Here is a 10,439-nt window from a genome sequence, read left to right on the forward strand (position 1 = left end):
TTCAAATTTAGCTTGAAAAAAAAGTCCAAACGTAGCTCTTTTGGCAAGTTAAACAAATTTACAATATTTTAAAAAGATACAAATTTATCCTAAGATAATTGTTTTGGACCCAACAAATGCTTCAATCCTCTTCCAATCTCAATCAACCTATGTAAAAAAATCACAAAAGAAAAAAAAAATCAGAATGCATGATTTTCCTACCGTATGAAATGAAACAGAAAGCCATTTCATAACAAAGCTAAATAAACAAAACTCTAACTAAAAAAATCCTCAAATTTTAGTTCAGTCTCACCTAGAATCCCCCAATAATCAATTATTTCTTGAGGAATTATGATTAGACTTGGGGATCCATGGAAATTACTAAAATTAGATGTTAAATTAAATAAATCTACAATCTAATGCAACTGAAAATCGTAATTTATCATAAAATAAACTAAAATCATCTATTAAAAAGGAAAAAAAAAAAAAAGAAAAGCAAAGAAAGGGAAACCAAAGTGAAATGACAAAAATTGAAGCCTTATTAGGAAAAACGGAAATAAAAATATTAACCAATTAAGATAATGTTCAATTTTTGATATTTAACGGAATTACCAACCTCAATTCCTCATTTGGTTGTGGAGAAAGTGCGAGAAAATAGAAAGAAACGAAAGAAAAGAGAAACAAGTCCTAAAAAACAATAAACCCACCTCACTCAATTGATCAATTGACTTGACTCTATTGAACATTTTTCCCAATCTTTCCTCGAAATGAAGAAATAAAACACACACACAATTCTCCAATTCCCGCTGAATGTTCTCATCTACAAAACAAAACTCCAAAATCAAGTAATTGAGAGTGACACACCATTGTAAAGCTTCGAGAAACTTATCGTGCTCTTGCTCAATCCAACCCTCTCTGGACTTGGTGATGGTATAGGGCTGACGGATCTTCTTATTCAGATCCTTCAATGAAGATGACGTAGCAGCAGAAGTAGTAGTAGGCTGCAGAGACCCGGTGATTCTCAAAACTTTGCAAGACAAGTCTCCAAATCCATGTGGGCACCACGAAATCCTAGATTTCCGGAAGTGCCCTTATCATGCACCAACATAGCAAGGTGTGTGTAGGGCATCATCGTCCATCCATCCCATCAAAAAGTTGGTGTGGGTAGTTCGGTAAATATTCAAAGAAAATAGGGGTAAAAAAGTTACAACAAAGGCTTTTATACTATAAAGATAAATAATAAAAATTGATTTTTTAATCAATAGGATAAAGAATCAGTTTTTTTTATCCCTCTTCCATACCAATTGAAAAAATATGAGTATTGCTCTATATACCCCTTAAATAACCAAAAGTCCAATAAGAACCCCTAGAGGGGATGGTGGGGTGGATAGATGATTTAAAAAATTAAATCAATATTTATGAATTATAATTACTTTTTCTTATCTCAATATATTATAAGGATAACCTGGATATTCGAAAAGGATTTCATCTTAACAATATATATTGAAAAATGCTAGAGACAATAATAACTACAAGAATAACCAACCTAACAAACTTAATAATAATCCACAAGTTAGAGATATAACCATCACAAGATAACCAATTCAACAAACTCAATAACCAATTAATCAATCAATCCAATTTATTCAACATCTTTAACTAGAATATATGTAGCAATAAATCTAAATTATAAACCTTTTAGAATAGCCTTACAAGATATTAGGTTAAAACAAATTAACCAATATAATGAGGTAGACAATGAGGCACAAGATTTTTATGTGGAAAGCCCCCACAAACTATGGAGATATGAAAAGCCACGAGGTCTAAGACCTATCCAGAGAACAAATTAAAACTAAACTAAATTGTAATTAAAAACATGAAATTTATTTAATAGAATTAATTAAACTATTGAATTGCAATCACAAACATATCTAAACTAAAAAAAAATAAATTATAACTAAACTAAATCGAAATTAAAAACATAAACTTTATCCAATGGGATTATTTAAACTAATGAATTAAAACCACAAACATTCTTAAACTAAAAGATAGTTTAAAACTAAACTAATTCAAAATTAAAAAAAAAAAAACTTTATCTAACAAGATTATTCAAATTAATGAATTCAAACCACAAACATATTTAAACTAAAAGATAGGTTAAAACTAATCTAATTGAGAATTAAAAATATAAACTTTATACAACAAGATTATTTAAACTAATAAATTAAAATCACGAACACATTTAAACTAAAGATAGAATAAAACTAAATTAATTGAGACTTAAAAATACAAACTTTATATAACAAGATTATTTAAATTAATGAATTAACATCACAAACGCACTTAAATTAAGAGAATAAATTGTAACCAAACAAAATCGGAATTAAAAACATGATATCTAATAGGATTAATTAATCTTAAGAATCAAAATTTCAAATGTATCTAAATTTAAAAATAAATTAAAACTAAACTAAATTGGAATTACAAAAAATGAACTTTATTTAACAGAATTAATCAAACAAATGAATTAAAATCATAAACACATCCAAATTTAAAATAAAAAAAAAAGATTAAAACTAAACTAAATCGTATTTAAAAATTGGAACTTATCCCGTGTCGTTGATACCCTCCCGAATGCATTTCTCAAAAAATCAACTCTTAGTGCGCTAAAGAGGCAACCAAATCTGATTTTTTTAGGTGCTGCTGAACATACCGCCTTCTCCTTGCGCATACGGTGTCGAGATCCTTATATAGCAACGTGGATATCTCTTTTGTTGTAGCATGTAGATCTCTTTCCAATTCCCACCCCTTAAATCCCCATTGAACTTTCCAAAAAAAAAATAAAATTACAACATGGCCACTAAAAACTTCAATCCCACTAAAACATTCTTCCACCAAACATCATACACAAAACCATATTTTCATTGAATTATTTAATCACCACCTCATATGTACAGCCGGTGAACTCCATAAATACCCATTTTAAAACTTTATCTTTCTTTTATTTTGAATTGAGTAATATTCTAAATTCTTTATTTAATATTGGAGAACCTATTCCTAATTCTAAGGTAGTTAGAAAAATATTGAGATCTCTTCCAGGGAGATTTAGACCCAAAGTAATTGTCATAGAGGAAAGCAAGGACAGTGATTCCATAAGAGTTGATGAACTTGTAGGCTCCATTCAAACATATGAAATGAACCTACCAAATTCCCATAATCCTAAAGACTCTGCCTTTAAGGTTTTTGAGAATGAGGAAAAAGATATTGAAATGCCAAAAGATATAACTCATGATGAATTGGCACATATGCCCAAAAGAATTAAAAGGGCTATGAGATTCAACAAAATGTTCTACAAGAACCAAGAATTGGGAAAAAGAAAAGGACCAAATGAACAAACATCCAATGAGAAAGGAAAAGGTTCTTTCAAAGACAAGAAAGTTGAATTCTTTAACTATGGAGGCGTGGGACACTACTCTTAAGAGTGTCTTAGCTCCAAAAATATTAAAATGTTTATGCAAGTAATATGGAGTGATTCATATTTTGAAGACAATGCTTCTACAACTTTTGAAGATGCAAGGTACGATCCCAATGACATGTTAGCTTTTGTTGCATCTATAGAGCATGAGAATAATTCTTATTGTGATAGTGATAGTGATATTAATGATGATGAGTTTACTAATAAACAAAGGGCTAAATTTTTTGACAATCTTTTTATTGAGCATGAAAGATTAATTAAGAGTTATATGACAAATCATGAAATTCTTGATGCAAATAAAAATAAGATTGATGTGCTTAATGCTGAAAATTCTAATTTACTTGAGAAAATTAGATTTCTTAAATCTGAGCATCATTCTCTCCTTGAGAAGAATAATGTCCCCACTCAACAGATCAAGAATAATAAGTCTTCTTCATCTATGAATGAAAATTTTCACCCTGGAACTAAAGTGCTTAATGAAATACTTGATAAAGGCATCTAGTGGAAAAACTGTGTTTGTTAAAGGTAAGGATGATACCCTTAACCAAGTAGAATCTCTTAAAAATACATCACTATGCACACAATTTAAGAAAACTGGACACTCTCAATCTAGATGCTACTCTAGGTTTCTCAAAATGTTTGAAACTCAAATGAATAGACTTATGAATGATTTTAATTCCCTTAAAAATAACATTTTGAATAATGGGAAAAGAAATAAAACCAATCAAAAACCTAGAAATCAATCTAGTTCCTCCAAGTTACCACCTAGAACTAAGCAAGTTTGGTTGAGAAAGGATAAGTTCAAATGTCAAGTTGTGTTAAATTCTCTTAAAGCTAAATCTTCTATTAAATGGTACCTTGATGGTGGGTGCCCTAGATACATGATAGGAGATAATCCTCTTTCATTTCTCTAGAAAACTTTGATGGTGGGATCTGTTGCTTTTGGAAATGGAAACCTAGCTAAAGTGAAAGACAGGGGTGGTATAGTTACCCTTGGTTGGCCCAAATTAGATGAAGTTCTTTATGTTGAAGGGCTTAAAGAAAATCTCATAAGTATTAGTCAAATGTGCGAAAAAGACCATAAACTGAATTTTCACCAAGACTTATACAAGGTAATTAATAAAAAGGGAAAGGTAGTCATCATAGGACATAGAACACTTGATAATTGTTATGCCACAAATTCTATCTTTAGAACACCTCTTATGTACAGTAGGGCTAAGCCTGATTCTACTAAGCTTTGGCATAAAAGACTAGGTCACATAAACTATAGGGATCTTGTGCACTTAGTGAATACTGAAAGAGTTAGAGATATCCCTAGACTTAGTGGTGAACCTAAACCCATTTGTGATGAGTGCATGAAAGGAAAAAAAATTAAGAGCTCACATAAAAAGGTTAAGGAGATAAGGACTACTAAACCTTTAGATCTTCTTCACATGGATCTTATGAGTCCAATGCAAACTAAAAGTAAAGGCAACAAGAGATATGTCCTTATGGTAGTAGATAATTTTGTCAAGATACTCCTTTGTGAGTTTTCTTAGGGAGACATCTAAGGCCATAAAACATTTAAAGTCTTTATTTAATAGAGTACAAGTGTAAATTGGTCATTCAATTGTAACGATTAAGAGTGATAGAGGGAAAGAGCTTGACAATGTGGGCGTTGACCTTTTTTGTGAGTCAAAAGGAATTAAACATGAGTTTTCAACCCTTAGAACTCCTTAATAGAATGGAGTAGTTGAAAGAAAGAACAAAGTACTACAAGAGATGAGTAAGGTGATGATTCACATGAATAATACCTCTATGCAATTTTGGGTAGAAACAATTAATATTGCTTGTTATACTAATAGGATTTTTCTTAGACCAGGAACAAAAAAGGCATCTTATGAATTATAGATTGGGAGAAAGCCTAACCTTCATAATTTAGGACTTTTGGAAGTGAATGCTACATTCTTAAGAATGGGAAGAACCTTGGAAAGTTTGATGTTAAATCTAATTTAGGTACTTCCTAGGTTATTCGACTATGAGTAAAGTTTATAGGGTTTATAATCAAAATTCACAAGTCATCCAGGAATCTTCTAATGTAGTTATAAATGATACTGGGTATGATCAGAATATAATTGATAATCAAATTTCAACCCAGGAACAAACAAGATGAAAATGGGGTCATTGTGAGAAACAAAGTAAGACTAGTTGCCAAAGGATATTCACAAATAGAAGGGATTGCATATGAAGAGACATTTGCACCCTTAGCTAGATTAGACTCAATTAAGATACTTTGGGCAATAGCATGCTCCTTGAGGATAAAGCTATACCAAATGGATGTCAAGAGTGCTTTTCTCAATGAAATTTTGAGTGAAGAAGCCTATGTTGAGCAACCTAAGGGTTTTGAGGATCCTAAATTCCTCAATTATGTTTATTGGTTAAAGAAACCTCCTAGAGCATGGTATGAGAGACTCATAACCTATCTTTTAGAGAAAAAGTATGAAAGAAGGGGAGTTGATAGAACCTTGTTTATAGATAGGTCCAATGATGAGTTGTTAGTAGCTTATATTTTATGTTGATGATATAGTTTTTTGAGTTACCTATAGTGAACTTGCCCTTAGTTTTGCAGAAGAGATGAAGATTGAATTCAAGTTGAACATAGTAGGTGAATTAATTTTCTTCCTAGGATTGCAGATTAGGCAATTCAAAGATGGAATCTTTCTTTCTCTATCTAAGTATGCTAGGAAAGTTGTTAATAAATTCGATCTAGAATCTTCTAAACACTATAAGACATTAATAAGCACTACCACTAAGCTTAACAAGGATGCATCTGGAAAAGATGTTGAGCAAAATCTTTATAGAAGTATAATAGGAAGCTTACTTTACCTCACTACGAGTCGTCTTGACATATCTTTTAGTGTTGGAGCTTGTGCTAGATATCAAGCAAACCCTAAACAGTCACACCTAATGTCTATTAAAAGAATTATTCGTTATATAAATGGAACTCTCAATTATGGTTTGTGGTATCCCTATGACTCTTCTCTTGTAATTGCTAGATATTTTGATGTTGAGTGGGCTGGAAACGTTGATGATAGAAAAAACACATCTTTTATTGGAGATTGTCTTGTGGCTTGCCTTAGTAAGAAACAAAATTTTATATCTTTATCTATTGTCGAAGCTAAGTATATTGTTGTTAGAAGTTGTTGTATGCAACTCCTGTGGATAAGCAAATGCTTAAAGACTATGGAATTAAACAAAGAACCATGAACATGCATTATGACAACTCTAGTGCTATAAATATCTCAAAGGATCTTGTTCTTCATTCCTGTAGTAATCATATTGAAATTCTTCATCATTTCATTAAGGATCTTGTTGAAGAAAAGGTTGCTTATTTAGAGTTTATCCTTTTTGAACTTTAATTAGCAGACATTCTTACCAAACACTTGGATTCTCTTAGGTTTGAGTACCTAAGGAAATCCTTGGGCATATGGCTAATTGATTGATCATCATAGGTTTAGGCTTCAAAAGTGTTGAGCTTAGTGTTTATATCTTTTTGTTTTCTTTGGCCTTTTTTTTTAGGCATATTATTTTTTTTAGTTACTTGAAATATTACCATGATTCGTAATGTTTCAAGTTTGTGATTTAAAGAAATATATATATATCTACAAGATTTGATCTGGATAGAATCATAGATAATTGTTAATAACTATTGATGCATTTGATTCCTGATAATTAAATGTCATTGTATATGAAAAATTCAATATTGGTTACATCTTATACTTGATCAAGGGGGAGACTTCTTAAGTTGAACTCATAAAGTAGACTTTGATTACTTTGAAAGGATCTGTTGTCATGCTCAAATCTTATTATCCACATACCTTGTTTGACTAAAATCATTTTTTTTGTTTCCCAAGGTACATGAGTATAAAATATTGAATCTTTGGTTAAATATAACTCTTAGCAAGATTCATGCTCTTAAACGTATACTACTCACTTGCAACATTTGGAAACACCCCCAAAGTGGACACAAAGACAACTATGAATGAAAAAAAATAAAAAATCAATTGATCATGATGTATAATGCCTCCACTTTTAAATAGAAAAATAAAAAGTAAAGAATAGAAATATGATATCATATTAAAGGGGAGTCAAGTTGCATTGTATGTAGATCAACGAGGTCATGTTAAATAGAAATCTGAAAATCTTAGTTCAAATTGACTGAATGTGTTCTTTAATTTGACCAAAGTGGTGGTTGGATCCATTCGAAGTAATTAATTTCAAAATATTGAACTAAATAGGAAGTTGTATTTCCTTGAAAATCAATACTTATGTTTCTATGTTGACTCTCTTATACATTGATGGTTATGTATTGGGTTTTTGAATATGTGATTAGGATTAAATCTAATGGTTGATCTTGAAATTTCATTCTTAATGGATTGACATATACTATCTAAAGTAACATACTTCATCTATTACTGATTGAGCTAATGTTGAAAGTTTATGAACTTAATTATCTACTCTTTATTGTCAAAATTTGTTTCAATTGGTGTCAATCCTTGTTTATATGTTAGTTAGTTGAGTATTCTATCCCTTGCTAGATTTTTTATTTTATTTTTTTTATTTGGCTCTAGTGGCTTGAGTGCTACATTTAGTGTCCTCAAGCACTCAAGCCACTTCCAACGTCTTTATTGCTCAAGCACTCGTAGTTACATCTATTAGTGTATCGATCGAGCATCCTGCTTGAGCACTAATCTACATCTAGTGGTACGCCTGAGTATAAAAACCCATCTAGTGTGCCTTTTGTAATTTCAATCATTTTTCTATTCTCTCAAGCGCTTTAAGACTTTGTTTCTTTGTATTTTGAGATCAATTTTCTTTGTTTTTCGCATTTTCAACTTCATAATATTGTTCTTCGCATTGTTTAGGACATTTATAGCTGCTTAGATTTTTCAATATATTTCTTATTTTTTGTGTTTTTTTGTATTCCTCTAGTTATGTCTAGCCACAAGCGTTAGCAACAGGTGATTCCTCCTAGGTTACTTGAGTCTATATAGGGCATCGCTCTTCAAGGCTCTTTTAACCCTTTTGATCTCCCTATAGAGTGCTTCCACTCTCATGAGGCACGTGATCATTTCTATGCTCACTTTCAGAGCCATCACATTGACGTCGAGCATTTTGTTGACCTTTCTACCTTTTAGAACAATCATTTTCCTGCCATTCTCTAAGAGAGAGAGTGGAAGTCCTTGTTTACCTTACATAGTTTGTATTATCCTCTTCTAGTTCGCATGTTCTATACAAACATGCATACCACTTCTCATAGTTGCTTCTTTTGAGTGACCATGTTTTGTCATCCATTCCAGATCACCTCATTGTCAATCAGGCATGTACTCAACATGCCTATACTTGATGCATGTCTTCTTTATTTTCTTCTAGAGATTCAATCTCCCACTCTTAGAGAGCTTGTTTTTTTATTCTCGTTTCGTTATATGGTGCTCCTTGAGAGCCTTCTTCTTATATTCCTCTGGCTGGCTTCTCCGAGCTAGTTTGGATTTTTGCTACTTTCTTGACATATTCTTTCTACCATTCTTCCCATTGCACCTAAATTTGTCAATCGACTGCTTGTCTCATCCATGCCATTCTATTTGGACAGCAATTCGACATTGGTCAAGTGACCATCGATACCATCACCCCTTATCGAGACTTCTTCTTCCGTCGTGGTGCACTTATTTTCATACTCCTCAACTCTAGATTATTATAGCATATTAGTTTTGAGATTGCTACTACATAGAGGGTATAGGTTGCTCATGCCTTGTTGGATGAGAGCTCTTGGGGCAAACACTACGGTCACGTGTATGGTCCCTTGGGTCCTCTAGTTCCAAATGGCTCCTAGGCTGTTGCACCAAATCAATAAGCTGCTTAAGAGGCACTTGCTGAGAAGGATGAGATTCAAACTTTGAAGCTGGATGCACCCATTCTTATTATTGCATTGAGGACTCACTCCAGTTAAGGATGTGCTAGATCATCTAAAGCCTCTCATGGCACATCGTCTTCCGCACCCCTAACTTCTTAGAAAATGGATCCCTCATCTATAGTGCTTCAAAGTTTAGACTCATAGGACGTTCAACTCCATGAGATCCAGGGTCAGTTAACCTACATTATTTCTTGGATCCATACTTAGAGAGTTCAAGCTTCTTTCCTTCTCTACCTTTTTCTGATGTTTAGTTATTGAGTTTTTTTATTTATATCTTTATTGATCTGGATGTTTATTCTTTGATTATCTTATGTATCAAAAATAATATTTTTAATATATATATGTCACTCATATTTGTCTTTCTCTTTTATGTGCCTTCTTGTATTTATATTTCTATTGCTTTGTCATTTTTTGTGACAAAAATAAGGGGATAATGCATATTTAACTCACTTAAATTAAGATAAAAAGAAAGCATTGAATATTTGATTCACCTAAAAAAGAGGAGCTAAAAAAAAAGGTGAAAATAGAAACTCCTGAATTTAAAGGTAGTTTTTGAATTCTGAATTAAGGGGAATTATTTGAAATATTTGAGGAAACTAAAAATGAGGCATTGAAGTAAACCAAATCAACCTTAGGAAACATGACTTTAGAGTTTAAGAAAGATTCCTAACACGAATGTTTCTTGCAAATTACGATTGTTAGATTGACTATCTCTTTAGAACAAATCTCAGTCATAGAAGCTTTTTCCTAGGGCCTTTATTGCTTATGTTATGGTTGGTGAACGTCCCTTGCACTTTTCTATTAAATTACTAGGTCTTATCTAGCTTCTATTGTGTTTGGTTGATTTGCATACATTCAAATTCCTTTTGATCTTTGCTTTGTACCTTGGTGTCACTATAGGAATTTGTTCCTTTTTCGTGCTTACACAATTCATCAAGCAAAATCTCCAACTATCCTATTTTTCTTTCTTGATCATATCTTATAACACACACTGTTTTGTCTTTGGTATAGTTTTTTGTGTAGGTTACAAGGTTA

Source organism: Vitis vinifera, chromosome 18 (assembly GCF_030704535.1).
Source record: "Vitis vinifera cultivar Pinot Noir 40024 chromosome 18, ASM3070453v1".
Classification (NCBI taxonomy): Eukaryota; Viridiplantae; Streptophyta; class Magnoliopsida; order Vitales; family Vitaceae; genus Vitis; species Vitis vinifera.